General features: G+C 41.6%; 1 pseudogene; it reads left to right on the top strand.

The window, feature by feature from the left end:
- The first annotated feature begins 334 nt into the window (after positions 1 to 334).
- On the top strand, positions 335 to 3,423 carry LOC139462066 (uncharacterized; annotated as a pseudogene).
- Positions 3,424 to 13,566: the final 10,143 nt, after the last annotated feature.

The raw sequence follows: 13,566 nt of genomic DNA on the forward strand, positions 1-13,566 counted from the left end.
AGGCAGGTGGTGTCTGTGATCTTTGTAAGATGTAGAAACTTGAGGAACGTGCAGTAAAGCTGGATCTGGAAGGTTATTTGTGTGTTGGGGTGATGGTAGATCATGGTCGGTTGTAAGATGTATCAGGTCGGTCTGTAAATAAACGTTCCTAGGCAAGAGGAACCAGTGACTGAAATCATGAGCATCGATCTAAGTCACATTGTTACCACACAACCTTCTGGCGATCGTTTCATGTTTGTTGTATTTATGTTCGCATCAATGTGAATCCTCTTTCAATGACGTCAACAGATACTACATCATCGACTGCGGCGGACTCACCCACAGAAGAGACACCATGAAACCGCCGGCCGAGGAGAGGTCCACAGGTACCAGCTTATCTTCTTTCTTTACTTTGTGTCCACCACCAGAACCAATCATCTGCACTCCACAAAGGCCAGAGGCGGTCGGGTAGCCTAGTGGTTAAAGCGTTCGCTCGTCACGCCGAAGACCCGGGTTCGATTCCCGACATGGGTACAATGTGTGAATTCCTGGTGTCCCCCGCCGTGATATTGCTGGAATATTGCTAAAAGCGGCGTAAAACCATACTCACTCACTCAGTCACTACAACTGCCGTGCATGATGTTCTGGTGACGGATCAACTCTGCAAATTCGGAGGCTGGCGTATAGCGGTGTAATCAGATCGTGCAAACATGTCACTCTAGAATAATTGAATGGTGAATGGTGATAAAAATAGAATACCGGAGTGATCGATTTTCTTTGCAAGTGGTAGTAATTTGACATTGCTGCTTTGACGATTTGACAGTTCCAAACATAAACATTGATTCCATGGTCATGTTGAGTTGGATCACCTCCGTGGTCCCGTGCTCGGAGAGCGGAAGGTCGGTGGTTCGATCCCCGTCCGCGTCAAACCAAAAGAGCTTTAAAAGATGGTACTTGTTGTTAAACTGCCTGGCGCTCGACGTTAAGGGGATAACACAAGGACTGAAGCTATCTCTCTCTCTCTCTCTCCTCTCTCTCTCTCTCTCTCTCTCTCTCTCTCTCTCTCTCTCTCTCTCTCTCTCACACACACACACACACACACACACACACCGGATGCACGATAGGTGATATAATCCTGAACGCTACATTAAACCATTAAACACCATTCATCTCACCTCATATGCGTTTGAATACGCTGGGAAACATTATAACCTTATTTACACACAGATCACACCAAGATCCTGGTCCCCGTGTCGGACAAGGACTCAAGAGCTAGCAGTAAACAACATGAGAGACGCCCGTTGAATGAGTATGAAGGGACAGTCCCTAGCTTCTTCAAGGACAGGGAAGGTCAGTCACAGTTGGGAACCCTTGGTGATACAAAACTCTGCCTTAAACTGCAGCTGAAATCAGTCAGAAGCGAGGCTGCATCCCGATGGAAGAAAACACCTCCTTGCGAGGGTTGATGAAGATTATGATGATAGTCCATTTGCCTGTGCTGCTGCTGCGGAAAGCGGTGAGCATAGAGGAAACATACTTGGGGAGGGTCGGGGGGTTGCAGAGTTTGAGGACACGGGGCTCGTGAAAGGGGCCATCAAAGATGGTCAGGACATCCGAGTGGAGGAATACAAACTACAAGCAAATCATTTTCTGATTTTCGATCTCTTAAATGTTCCTCTGAAAGATCTAAAGAAAGGTCGTCGGAACCGAAATGCTAAACAAAGCCAGGTAGGTAAGCTGCGTCATGATCGAATGGGACACGGGCAGGATATAAAACACTGGCTTGATCGGTGTCAGCGTCAGTCTGACCATAGTGAGCAGCGCCATGAAGAGCCGGATCTTCACCAGGGATATTCAAAGTGTGTCACGGTCAGAATGTTTAAGGGAAAACAGAATCGACATGTTAAGAAGCCTGCCCCAAATCATCGGAGACACTCCAGCCGAAACACCACGAAACAAGTGTGTCTTGCAAACAACGAAGAACATGACACGGTTTGCGAAAAACGCCAGCATCAAAATCAAGGTCAGTCGCAAACTCGGGATAATGGAGGACCTGAAATGAAGACCAAGACAAAGCAGAGTCAAGACCACCATCAGGACAAATGTATCGAGAACCAGGATTTGGAAAGAGGTCAGGGTCAAGTTCAGGATCGAGGTCAAGGTCAGGGTCAAGAACGCCATTCACCACTTGTACCAGAAACTGTGTCACAAGACCCTGCTTTGCATCCACTGAGAAGGACGAAAGCCTACCTGACCCTTCTATCGCTCTCAAACATCTCTTTACACGAGTCCGAGCTGGCTGATATATCACCCAGTGAGTCTGAGGAGGATTTGGTAAGGCACAAAGAACCAACAGCGACCAAACTCTCGTCACAAGAGACACAGCATGCTGCCGCAAGAAACGGTTGCGAGGTGTCTCGGGCAGTGTTCATCTCCGCGGACACAGGTCACGGCAATTCCCAGCTGTGTTCTCGTACATCCGGGTTGGTACGTCACGGTGCCATAGATGATAGACAGGAAGTCGAACCACAGCTGCAAGACTCTTCAGATGTCTCTAGGGAAAGTTCACTGTTTCAAAGCTCTACACCTGAAAACAGCTTTACCGGAAAGAGCATCAATGGATATGATTTTGGGAAGATCTTTTCTGGCGGTGCGTCTTCTGTCATCTTTAAAGTTACAAAGGGAGGCAACACATATGCGGCTAAAGTTTTCAAACGAATTCATCCCTACGAGGAAAGGCTTCTCAACATCTCTAAGCGTGAATACAAGATTATGAAGAAGTTGAACCATCCACACATTGTTAAAGTTTACGATTATTTTGCGTTTCGCCTTCATGGAGTTATCGTCATGGAATACGTAGAAACCTCAGAACTGTGGACATTCTTCGACAAATCAAATTGGGCAATGTCCCTACCGATCCTTAAGAAAATTCTGTGGGGCATTCTCAGCGCCTTGAGATACATCCACAAACATCGTATCTCCCACATGGATATCAAGACCAATAACATGCTCGTCGACAGCAAAGGGTTTGCCAAGATAACAGACTTTGGAGGAGCGGTGAAATTCAACAGATTCTTCTCAAAGCGCCACGTGGTGAACTTCTTCACGCCCGACTTCGCGCCTCCTGAGAAGCAGTGGCAGCGCGAGAGTGGGGAGTTGTGTGTGGTTCACTACAAGCGTTATGACATGTGGAGCGTCGGGGTGATGTTGTATCACTTGTACACTGGGAGGCTCCCCTACACGCTGCCAGAGGGGAGACTGTACCTCCCTGCTAAGCTGTTCACGGGGGTGGTTGACCTGCCGTCGGGGGTGAAGGAGGATGCGCAGGTTCTGTCGCTGGTCAGACAGTGTATGCAGGTGGATCCGCTGGATAGAGTGACGGCCAAAGAGGCCTTGGCACATCCGTTTTTTGATTCCGTGCGACACAAAGGAGTCAAGGAATGAGCGTGTGTGTGTGTGTGTGTGTGTGTGTGTGTGTGTGTGTGTGTGTGTGTGTGTGTGTGTTGATAGCTGAGATGGAGAAATACCCATTTTTCGAGGAACATTTATATAATGCCTCGTTGGAAGTGAAATAGTGTACACAAATTCACTTCTAATGAACATTCTAAATTCTATGCCAATGAATCAGTTCACACATGTCATAGTGTGTTTTTTTTTAAAAATTGTTGATTGTTTTCTCCTTTTATTCTTTGGGGGTATTACAAATGCCCAATGTCTATAGTGAAACCTGACACCTCCATGTCGTATGTGTTTTGTTGTCTCACTGATATAGTATAATGATTTTGTTAGGCTTGTGAATGAAGAATATAAAATATTGTGTGGTAAGGCAATGTACATATAACTACTTTGTGTTATTTTTTAAACACAACATGTTATGCTGAAACAATCAACTGAAAGATATGTAATTTTATGCTGTAGTTGGCAATATATCGGCCGTATCACGGAAATGTATAAATAATGTCATCTAAACTATAATAGTGGTTGACAGCACGAGCAACATCCGAGCCGAAGGGGGACGATGACACACAATCAACCAGGTCAAACATTAAACCACGATTTTTAGTTTTTCGGCCAAGCACAACTGCGGACTCGTGTACACTCAAACACCAAGACGTGAGTGAGTGAGTGAGTGAGTGTGAGTGAGTGTGAGAGTGAGTGAGTGGGTGGGTGGGTGGGTGAGTGAGTGAGTGGGTGGGTGGGTGGGTGGGTGTGAGTGAGTGAGTGAGTGAGTGAGTGAGTGTTGCAGCAGGATCACTCGGGGTATATGGGGTTTGATGCGTCCCATCATAAGGTTTTATACCACAAGCCCTCGTGATCCTGCTACAACATCTGACCAAAACATGAAGACGTTATTCCACATAACATATATTTGCTTCATGTCAAATGCTGTAATGGACAAAAAGAACAAATACACATGGCTGTCTTGGTGGCCATGATTAATATGGGATCAGAATTCCGAGAGCAGTGACACCATCTCTTGGATCATTCATGCAAAGTATCTGCTTGTTTGAAGGAGTTGCCAAATATGCAACAACTAACGCCTTCCAGTCAGAGAGCTAACAAAAAACAACAATATCTTTCTTGCAAAAGGATAATCATAAACTTGACTTTTTCTTATGACAACTGTGACAGCTGGGCCTCTTTCAACACAATAAATTGGTGATGATTACAGGGAAACCAACTTAACATCAGTACAACTTATAAGTTCAAGGTCACTTCAACACCTCATCAACATGCTGGAGTGTGAGTGAGTGAGTGAGTGAGTGAGTGAGTGAGTGAGTGAGTGAGTGAGTGAGTGTTCTAGCAATATCACGACGGGGGCCACCAATGGGCTCAGTTAAGAAATACAACACTAACTAGACTCAATGTACAATGTCAGAGTACCAACCATTGTTTGTTTGTCAGTTGTTTCACAGTAATAATCCAGCTATATGACGGTGGTCTGTAAATAATCGAGTCTGGGCCAGGCAATCAAGTGATATATATAATGAGCATCGACCTACCCATTTGGGATGCGATGACATGCATCAACCAAGTCAGCGAGCCTGACCACCCGTTCCCGTTAGTCGCCTCTTACGACAAGCACAGAATAAAACCATACCATGTTCCTAGCAATATGATGGCAGTCTGTAAATAATCGAGTCTGGGCCAGGCAATCAAGTGACTGGCATCATGTGATGTGGCAGAAGAAAGCGTTAGCTTCTTTGTGGTGATTGGCGAGGAGGGGCATCGAATGACTGAAGCGCTCGTAAAATGTCTACGTTGAAAAGGAAGTGTTAGTTGTTCTTGAGCGCGCGCACGCACGTACGCACGCACGCACGCATGCACGCACGCACGCACACTCACACACACACACGCAAACAGAAAGGATGTGCAGCATAACGTTCAATGAGTTTCGCGATGTGACAGTTTCTGGAAGGCTGGCTGTACCTTAGTCTGTCTTACAGACCCTGATACATTTATATCAACTACAGCCCATGCAAGTCTATAATGTTTGGCAAGTCTAGATTACTGCAGTATCTGAAAATGAAGAGAATCACTGGGCTCCCTTTTTATTAGATTTTTATTAAGATAACTGAACAACTGTTTTTTTCTGTACGATATGTTCATTTCAGAGACTATATGTTAGTCTGGCTGTACCTCTTTAAGAGGGCGTTTTGAGGCCCATTACGAGCGTCTTATCTACTCGCCAAGTACCGATGGGATACATACTGGTATCTCAAAGCTCCCAATTGCGGCAAGCTTCTTACACAAATCACCAGAATCAAGAACGGAGACAGCCCTGTTCCAAGGCATTCGACTCTGACAATACTATGGACGTCCGTGAGTGCACAATACGTATATCCTAAGGCCTGTTACTCATTGCCCCTGTCCCTTGGTTGACCCATTGTATTGTGTGTTGTGATTGTAAATTTAAAACTGTGTGTTTGAATGTAATTTGTTCATTATTATCTTGCGTGGTCATTTGCTTATTTCACAATTTCTTTCTGTACATAACAATTTCTGGGTTAGCCTTTGCTAGATTTGGAAATCACCTGGTAACAAAGATAATAGCACCTAGATCAGTGGTAGGACCCCCATTGGTGAAATGGGCTTCACACATTGTACCCATGTCGGGAATCGAACCCGGGTCTTCAGCGTGACGAGCGGATGCTTTAACCACTAGGCTACCCGACTGCCCTTGGGTGAAAAGGAAGTTATCCTTAAGTTATCCCCCCCCCCCCCCCCCCCCCCCCCCCTCCTTCCCCACTTTGGGTGATCAGATGAGTAACTGTTCTGTAACCTCCATTGGGATTCTGGGTTAGAATGAGTCCCAAGCAATTTGGTCTAAAGAGGACACTGGATCAGTTGGTCTGGCTTGGTGATTCCGTTAATTCTGTTGATTCAGTCATCAACCCTCAATGAGATGGATCATTGGTCATTATCAATCACTGGATTGTCTGGTCCAGATTTGATTAGTTACAGGCTGCCATCACATAGCTGGAATATTGCTGAGTGCAGCCTTTAACAAAAAACAATTCCTTGGATGGGTGACAGCATTCGGCAGCTTGGCTCCTGAGAGTTTCGAGGGCTTGGATCCTGTCTGACACAGAAGCACAGGTAGCACATGTGATGTCTCCTCCAGCAAGTGACTTTGTTCGAAATATGCCTCAGTGAATGGGTACCCGGGAGGATGTGATGGTAATGTGCCTGTTAACATTCTTGCCCCTCAAAGGCAGCTTTTCGTATCCTCCCCAGGGGGATAGGAATAAAAATTGAGTGCACACTGATCCCTCGATCTGCGTAATATTGTTGATAATACTTATTGATAGAGTTGATGCTCTACAAAAAAATAAAAAAAAAAAAATAAAAAAAAAATAATTATGATAATAATAATGATGATGATGATGATGATAATAAAAAAAGAGAAAAAAAACACACTCGTTGAACACATTTATTCATTGTGTACATAGTCATTTATTCATATGTCAACATGATGTAATGACAGTTTGAAGAAAAGTCCTGAAAGAATAAAGGTTCTATTTCTCTGTATCAACATGACAGAGCCCTGAGCATGCTGAGGGGTCTCCATATTTATCTTGTATCAAAATTAACAACTTTTAAAACTTTTGTTAAATTTCATAATTAATTCAGATTTGAAGTTAAGTCCTATAATGGCCACTATTGCCAAACAATGGTAAATATAGTATTGAATGGTCAGTCTATGCAGAGACAATATGTAAACAGTGATAGATCATATAGGAAAGAAATATATTAAAGGACATAGAAATATCATAGAAATTTAATTCTTACAGAATATCTACCTGAGACGCGATCATATCATATTATGATTTTATTACAATAAGTAGTTAATAAAGCAAAAAATATTTGTTTCTATCCTACTACAAAACTGATGCCACTTAATTTCTTCTTACAAAAGGTATAGCGAATGAAACTTAAGGTTTACTGTAGGACCTCTGTTAGCATATTGTGAGAGAAAAATTTATTTATTGTTAAAATTTAATCAAAATATGAGCCAAAGTTACATAGGTTCTAGGTTTAAAGAAAAATTACCTTTGTTACAATTTACTAGACCAAAACTTATTCAAACAATTTTCCTCAAAACTTCTTTCCTTTCTGTTTTTGTCCTACACTTAAACTGTCAGTAAGAATTGCAAATGTAATATACAGTGGCATGTAGAAATAGATTTGTTTTTGTCTTGCAGCAAACACCCCCAAAATGCCAATTTTTGAAGAAAACAATCCATTTTTGAAAAGGGAGCAAGTGGATTCTCAATCTAATAGTTTGGGTCTGAGTGTACATTTCATCCATGTTGCTTAAACATGCCCTTGTCATGCGTTAGATTCAGGAACAACCTGATGCCAAGGATAGAAACTAATAAAGCAGAACCTGAAATTACATAATTCTTTTCTCAAAAAAAGAAAAGGAGATATAGTCCTATTGAAAACCTAGAAGTAAATCATCTTGTTTAATATCCCCGGATATAGTCCTGACAACCTGTGTATCAAGGAATCTTAACATATATCTTTGTTGTTAAAAAACAGAAATTTGATATCTTGGTTCTAGTTACAAGCAGTTATTGACCATATACGGACGGACAATACTCCACAGAAATCAAGCTGATAAAGCGAGTGATATATGTATGAAAAGTTCTCCATAAAATATTCATCAGTTACTGAAGCACTCATTCTACTCTACTCAGCATTATCTACCACATTCACACAATGCCCATACCTTGCAGCATGAAAAGTAAACCTCAAAGAACAGAAAACACCCCAAAAAGTAACAAGAAAACTCAACAACGCTGAACGACTAAAAAATAATATCAAACTTTAACAATTCTGAATTTGTTCTTCTATTATCATATGTTAAGACTGTTCTATAATCATAACTGATTATCATTAGTTCAATGTGGGGAATAAATAATAGTTGACTAGATGGCTGTGATTGGCCATCTTTGAAATAGGTTGGCCAATCACAGTGTTCTGATATACCCTCAGCCAATCACAAAGTGTTATTAAAATATTAATACATGATATACTACACAAAACGATTTCTGAGTGACTTATAAATGATCTATGCACAATCACTGATATTTACTACTAAAATGAGGTTAAAGAACACCCGATTCTTTCTTTTATATGACCATAGTTAATCTGTCATGAAAGTCATATGAAAGAATCGATTCCTTAACTTTCTTTGAGTGGTATAGTTTCAGGGTACCTGGGTCTTCACTGTAGATGGCAAGAGATTGTTTTTAAACATCCATATCAGCCTATAGAAACAACTCTAAGACACTATAATCTCATGCTTTGTTTGTTTGTTGTTTAGTGCCACAATCAGCATTATTCCAGCAATACGATGGCAGCCTGTAAATAATCGAGTCTGGACTAGACAATCCAGTGGTTGATATTATGAACAACGATCCACACCTTCGTGGTTCGCTGAAACGCCATTAACCATATCTGACCACTCGATCCATTAAGTCGGCTGTTAAAACAAGCATAGAATGCTGGAGACCAATTCTAACTCACAATCCCCATGGGGTAATCTCATGCTACATGGTGTATGAATATTCATAATACAATGGATGGAGTAATGGAACAAACCTCCAACAGAATTCTCATCTTTATCAGTTGTTCATCACACTGTTAGTGAGTGAGTGAGTTGGGTTTAACGCCTATTTCAACAGTATTCCAGTCATATCGCAGCATGTCAGTTTAATGTGGGAGGAAAGCACGAAGTGATGCAGGTCTCAGACGTTTACCACTTTGTTGAAACCCACGAGCACGGGTATGGTGCTGACAAACCTGGAAACATAATCAGGGCGAACTGGGATTCGAACCCACAATCATAGGTTTCTGGCGTGTCCAAGGGACGCAACTCTGCACAGCGAATCGCGGCGCCTTAGATGACTGGGCCACCTGTGCCCCCCATCACACTGTTAACAAGTGAGTGAGTGAGTATAGTATGATACTGCTTTGTACAGTATTCCAGTCACAGCATGTCATGTTAATGTGGGAGGAAAGCCTGAAGTAATGCAGGTCTCAGATGTTTATCACTTTGGTGACACCCACAAGTACTGGTATGGTGCTGATAACCCTAGAAACATAATCGGGGCAAACCAAGATTCAAACCCACAATCAAAGGCTTCCGGTCTGCCCAAGGGACACAACTCTGCACAGAGAATTGCAGTGCCTTAGAGGACTAAGCCACCCAAGTCCCTTACTGTTAACAGTTGTAACGGTCTCCACAGAAATTCTTCATTCTATACATTTTGTCTAAGTTTCTCCCTCAATCATTACAATCCTAAATCATCACTGATTATCTGCCCTTGTTTACTTAGTCTCGTACATCCATTCAGCTCAACTCAATCCCATTGTCATTGCAAGTCCTCTCAGTCATACCCTATTGAAATTTATTCATGTAAATAGTCACAGGTGCATGAGTTCATAGATATAAAAATATCATTATGTTCAGTTTAAGTCAACTATTCCTACATGCCAGTATCCCTGCTGTGACCTTGGGTAGGTGACCTGCTTCAACCTTTGTCGTTATCACACAGCCTCCCATCTTTTTCACTGAATGATTTTTTATTTGTTTTTCACCTGCCATTTTTAAGTTAAGAAAACAACAACCTTCATCTGGCAATAAGATGCTTTCTTGTTTCTATAATATATACCAGGAATAAAATTAAGCACCATCTTCTGCATAAATCTACATTAAAATAGCCATTTCTAAACATCATATCCTAAATTTATTACCTGACGAAATACATTTGTTTTTGTTTACAAAATGACATACTCGTATTGAACTATAACATTTATTATCCAATTGCATTTGTTCCAATGGCAAGATTACTGCTGTGTGGCGTCAGGTAACAAACACATGTTTATGCAAATTGGTGGCATGTGGGTGCTTCCGGTAGGGCAGGACATGCTTACCCTTTTCGCAAACACCTGGTGTCATAACTGATTTTTAGTGATCCATTCATACAATTTTCACTTCTATTTTGTCCCTGATGAGATCTATTTCGGTGGATAAAAACTGATTATTCCTAGCGTTGATGTTTTATACAATATTGTAACAATTCCATGGCAATATGGGTGGTACCGGTAGGGCATGACATGCTTACCCTTTTCGCAAACACCTGGTGTCATAACTGATTTTTAATGACCCGTTCATACAATTTTCACTTCTCTTTTGTCCCTGATGAGATCTATTTCGGTGGATAAAGACTGATTATTCCTAGCGTTGATGTTTTATACAATATTGTAACAATTCCATGGCTATATGGGTGGTACCGGTAGGGCAGGACATGCTTACCCTTTTCGCAAACACCTGGTGTCATAACTGATTTTTAATGACCCGTTCATACAATTTTCACTTCTCTTTTGTCCCTGATGAGATCTATTTCGGTGGATAAAGACTGATTATTCCTAGCGTTGATGTTTTATACAATATTGTAACAATTCCATGGCTATATGGGTGGTACCGGTAGGGCAGGACATGCTTACCCTTTTCGAGAACACCTGGTGTCATAACTGATTTTTAATGATCCATTCATACAATTTTCACTTCTAATATGGCAACATGGCTTTTAATAAAGATTGATATGGTCAGGCGTGAACTGTCAAATCTTGAAAGTGTAACAGACGTGGATGTCCACTGCTACTGTTAAGTCAGATAAGGCACAGGAGACCTCATGACAAGCTAGGTGGACTACTGTACATACCAGACGCTATAGGACAGCTCGGAACATACACTGCTCCATCTTCCCGAGGCAGAGGAGATAACTGACTATAAAAGTCCAGTTTCCACCCTTGCCAAACTAGGCTGGTATTGTGGAGTTACGTTTTGTCTGGACTAACGAGTCGATGCATAGTCCAATCAAAATCGCGCACCGAAATCAAAATCCGGTTTGTAAACTGTCATGCAGATTTCGATCGATTGCAGGATTTGCAAAGCATGTGCATTGTCAATTCGTTGTCAGCTGATATTTTCCAAATCCTTTCATGTTTTTGATTAAGGTGCATTTGATGCATTTCGCGATGTAAGACCTGTTTTATCACAATATAGATCTTGATTATCGATCAGATCGTCCTGACCGGGCGCCACCATTTTGTGTGAAGCAAACGCAAGTGATATGAGAGGTGGGATCTGATTGGTCCATAGGAGAGGCTTAGAAGGGACATAACTGGTAATAGCCACTGGTGGCGCTACGATCGAGCCCAGTTATTCCAGCCTAGTTTGGCTAGGGTGGAAACTGGACTTTTAAAGTCAGTTAACTCCCTTGCCTCGGGAAGATGACATGCTCTGCTTTTGTACAGCTTTCCTATAGTTTTGGACAGGGTTTCGTGGTTTTTATTTACTGATTGTGGTACATTGTATTCCAATAAATACCTCGAAACCCCAATGGAATATAAAGGGAGACAACTTTGGAGTTTAACAGGCAGTCCTTGCAAACTTCAAAGCCACTTTCTTTGTCTGTAAATTGAATATTTTTTAGTAATATCAATCTAGACCTAGACAGAAGATTGTCCCCAGAGAGTGGAACCTCTCTTTAACACTGCACCATAATGGAAGTTTTACATTCTTCATAATTGTTGCATTGTTCTCAGAAAAAAATCATCATTACTCGGACACAATTCGAATCATGCTTAGAATTTTGTGCCAATCAGCTGTAGTGCTCAACTTGCTCATGGAGAATGTACGTCTCATGGAAATTACCTCTCATGGTGAGGTGAGGTGAAATGGGGTTTAACGTCACGTTCAAGATTATTGCACTTATATAGCGACGTGCACACATCTGTGTGTGTGTGTGGCTGCTTGTACCAGTCCGGACTGATGCCGATTTATAGTGCTAGCACACTGCAATTTAACATGAATACCCCACTCAGACTCCGAGCCGACCAGTCCTTGTTTTAGCCCCTTATTTCCAAGCGTCAGACAGGGTAACAAGTACCATTTTTTAACTTCTTTTGGTATGACGCGGCCGGGGATCAAACCTCGAACCTTTGCTCTCTGGGCGGACGCTCTACCACTAGACCATGGAGCGGTCAGTCATCCTCAAACCTAAGCTCTCCGGGTGGATGCTCTACCACTAGACCACGGAGGCGGTCCTACCTCTCATGGAGAATTATGGTATGCATCTTAATGACCACATCTGTTACCATGGTTACTGTAATTCACCAAATATTAAGAAACAAAGTTCAGGCAGTCATTCATAACATTCATACGACTATGTCACAAATACAGCATCACCATTATACTCACTTACGTAAGCACATTGCAGCTTGCACCATTGAAAACTTCGCTTCGCATAAATTCTCAAAAACAAAATTAAAAAAATTACAAATAAACAAAACATAATGAGTGCTATGTACAACTGTGTAATACATATATACATCTTTAACATATGTGTGTCATGCTATCTCAACATATGGAATTCTATCACATTGGCAAAAATGAAAACATCTGGCAAATCATATATACATATGCTAGATTGAAATTATGGACTGGACGATCATGAAATCACCAGCAGCAGGGGTTAAAATCATAATATCTTTGGACAACAATACAATATGTCTTACAAAAAAACAAAGAGTATTCAGGACACATTGGTGTAGCTTTGTGGTACTGAGATGATATATACTTAACCAAAAAAGTTAGGGATCATGAAATAAATCTTTTTTGAAACATCAATTTCATTCAAAAACTTTTAACATCATAACAAATATAGTCATAATCCATAAGCTTTTTTGTTCGGTATATTTGCCAAGGAAAAGAAGCAGCTAAACTCAATGGCAGTTAACTTCTCACAGGAAGAGATTCAAAGCTCAGACCTAGAGGCATCTTCCCGCGGCAAAGGTGTTAACTGATTTTATAAGAAAGTCCAGTTTCCACCCTTGCCGAACTAGGCTGGTATTATAGATTACATTTGGGCTGGACTGACGAGTCTATGCATAGTCCAATCAAAATCGTGCAACAGAATCAAATACAGTTAATAAACTGTCGTGCAGATTTCGATCGAATGCAGGATTTGCAAAGCATGTGCACCGCCAACTCGTTGTCAAGAGATATTT

Source organism: Haliotis cracherodii, unplaced genomic scaffold (genome assembly GCF_022045235.1).
Source record: "Haliotis cracherodii isolate W230 unplaced genomic scaffold, xgHalCrac1.p SCAF_15, whole genome shotgun sequence".
Taxonomy (NCBI): domain Eukaryota; kingdom Metazoa; phylum Mollusca; class Gastropoda; order Lepetellida; family Haliotidae; genus Haliotis; species Haliotis cracherodii.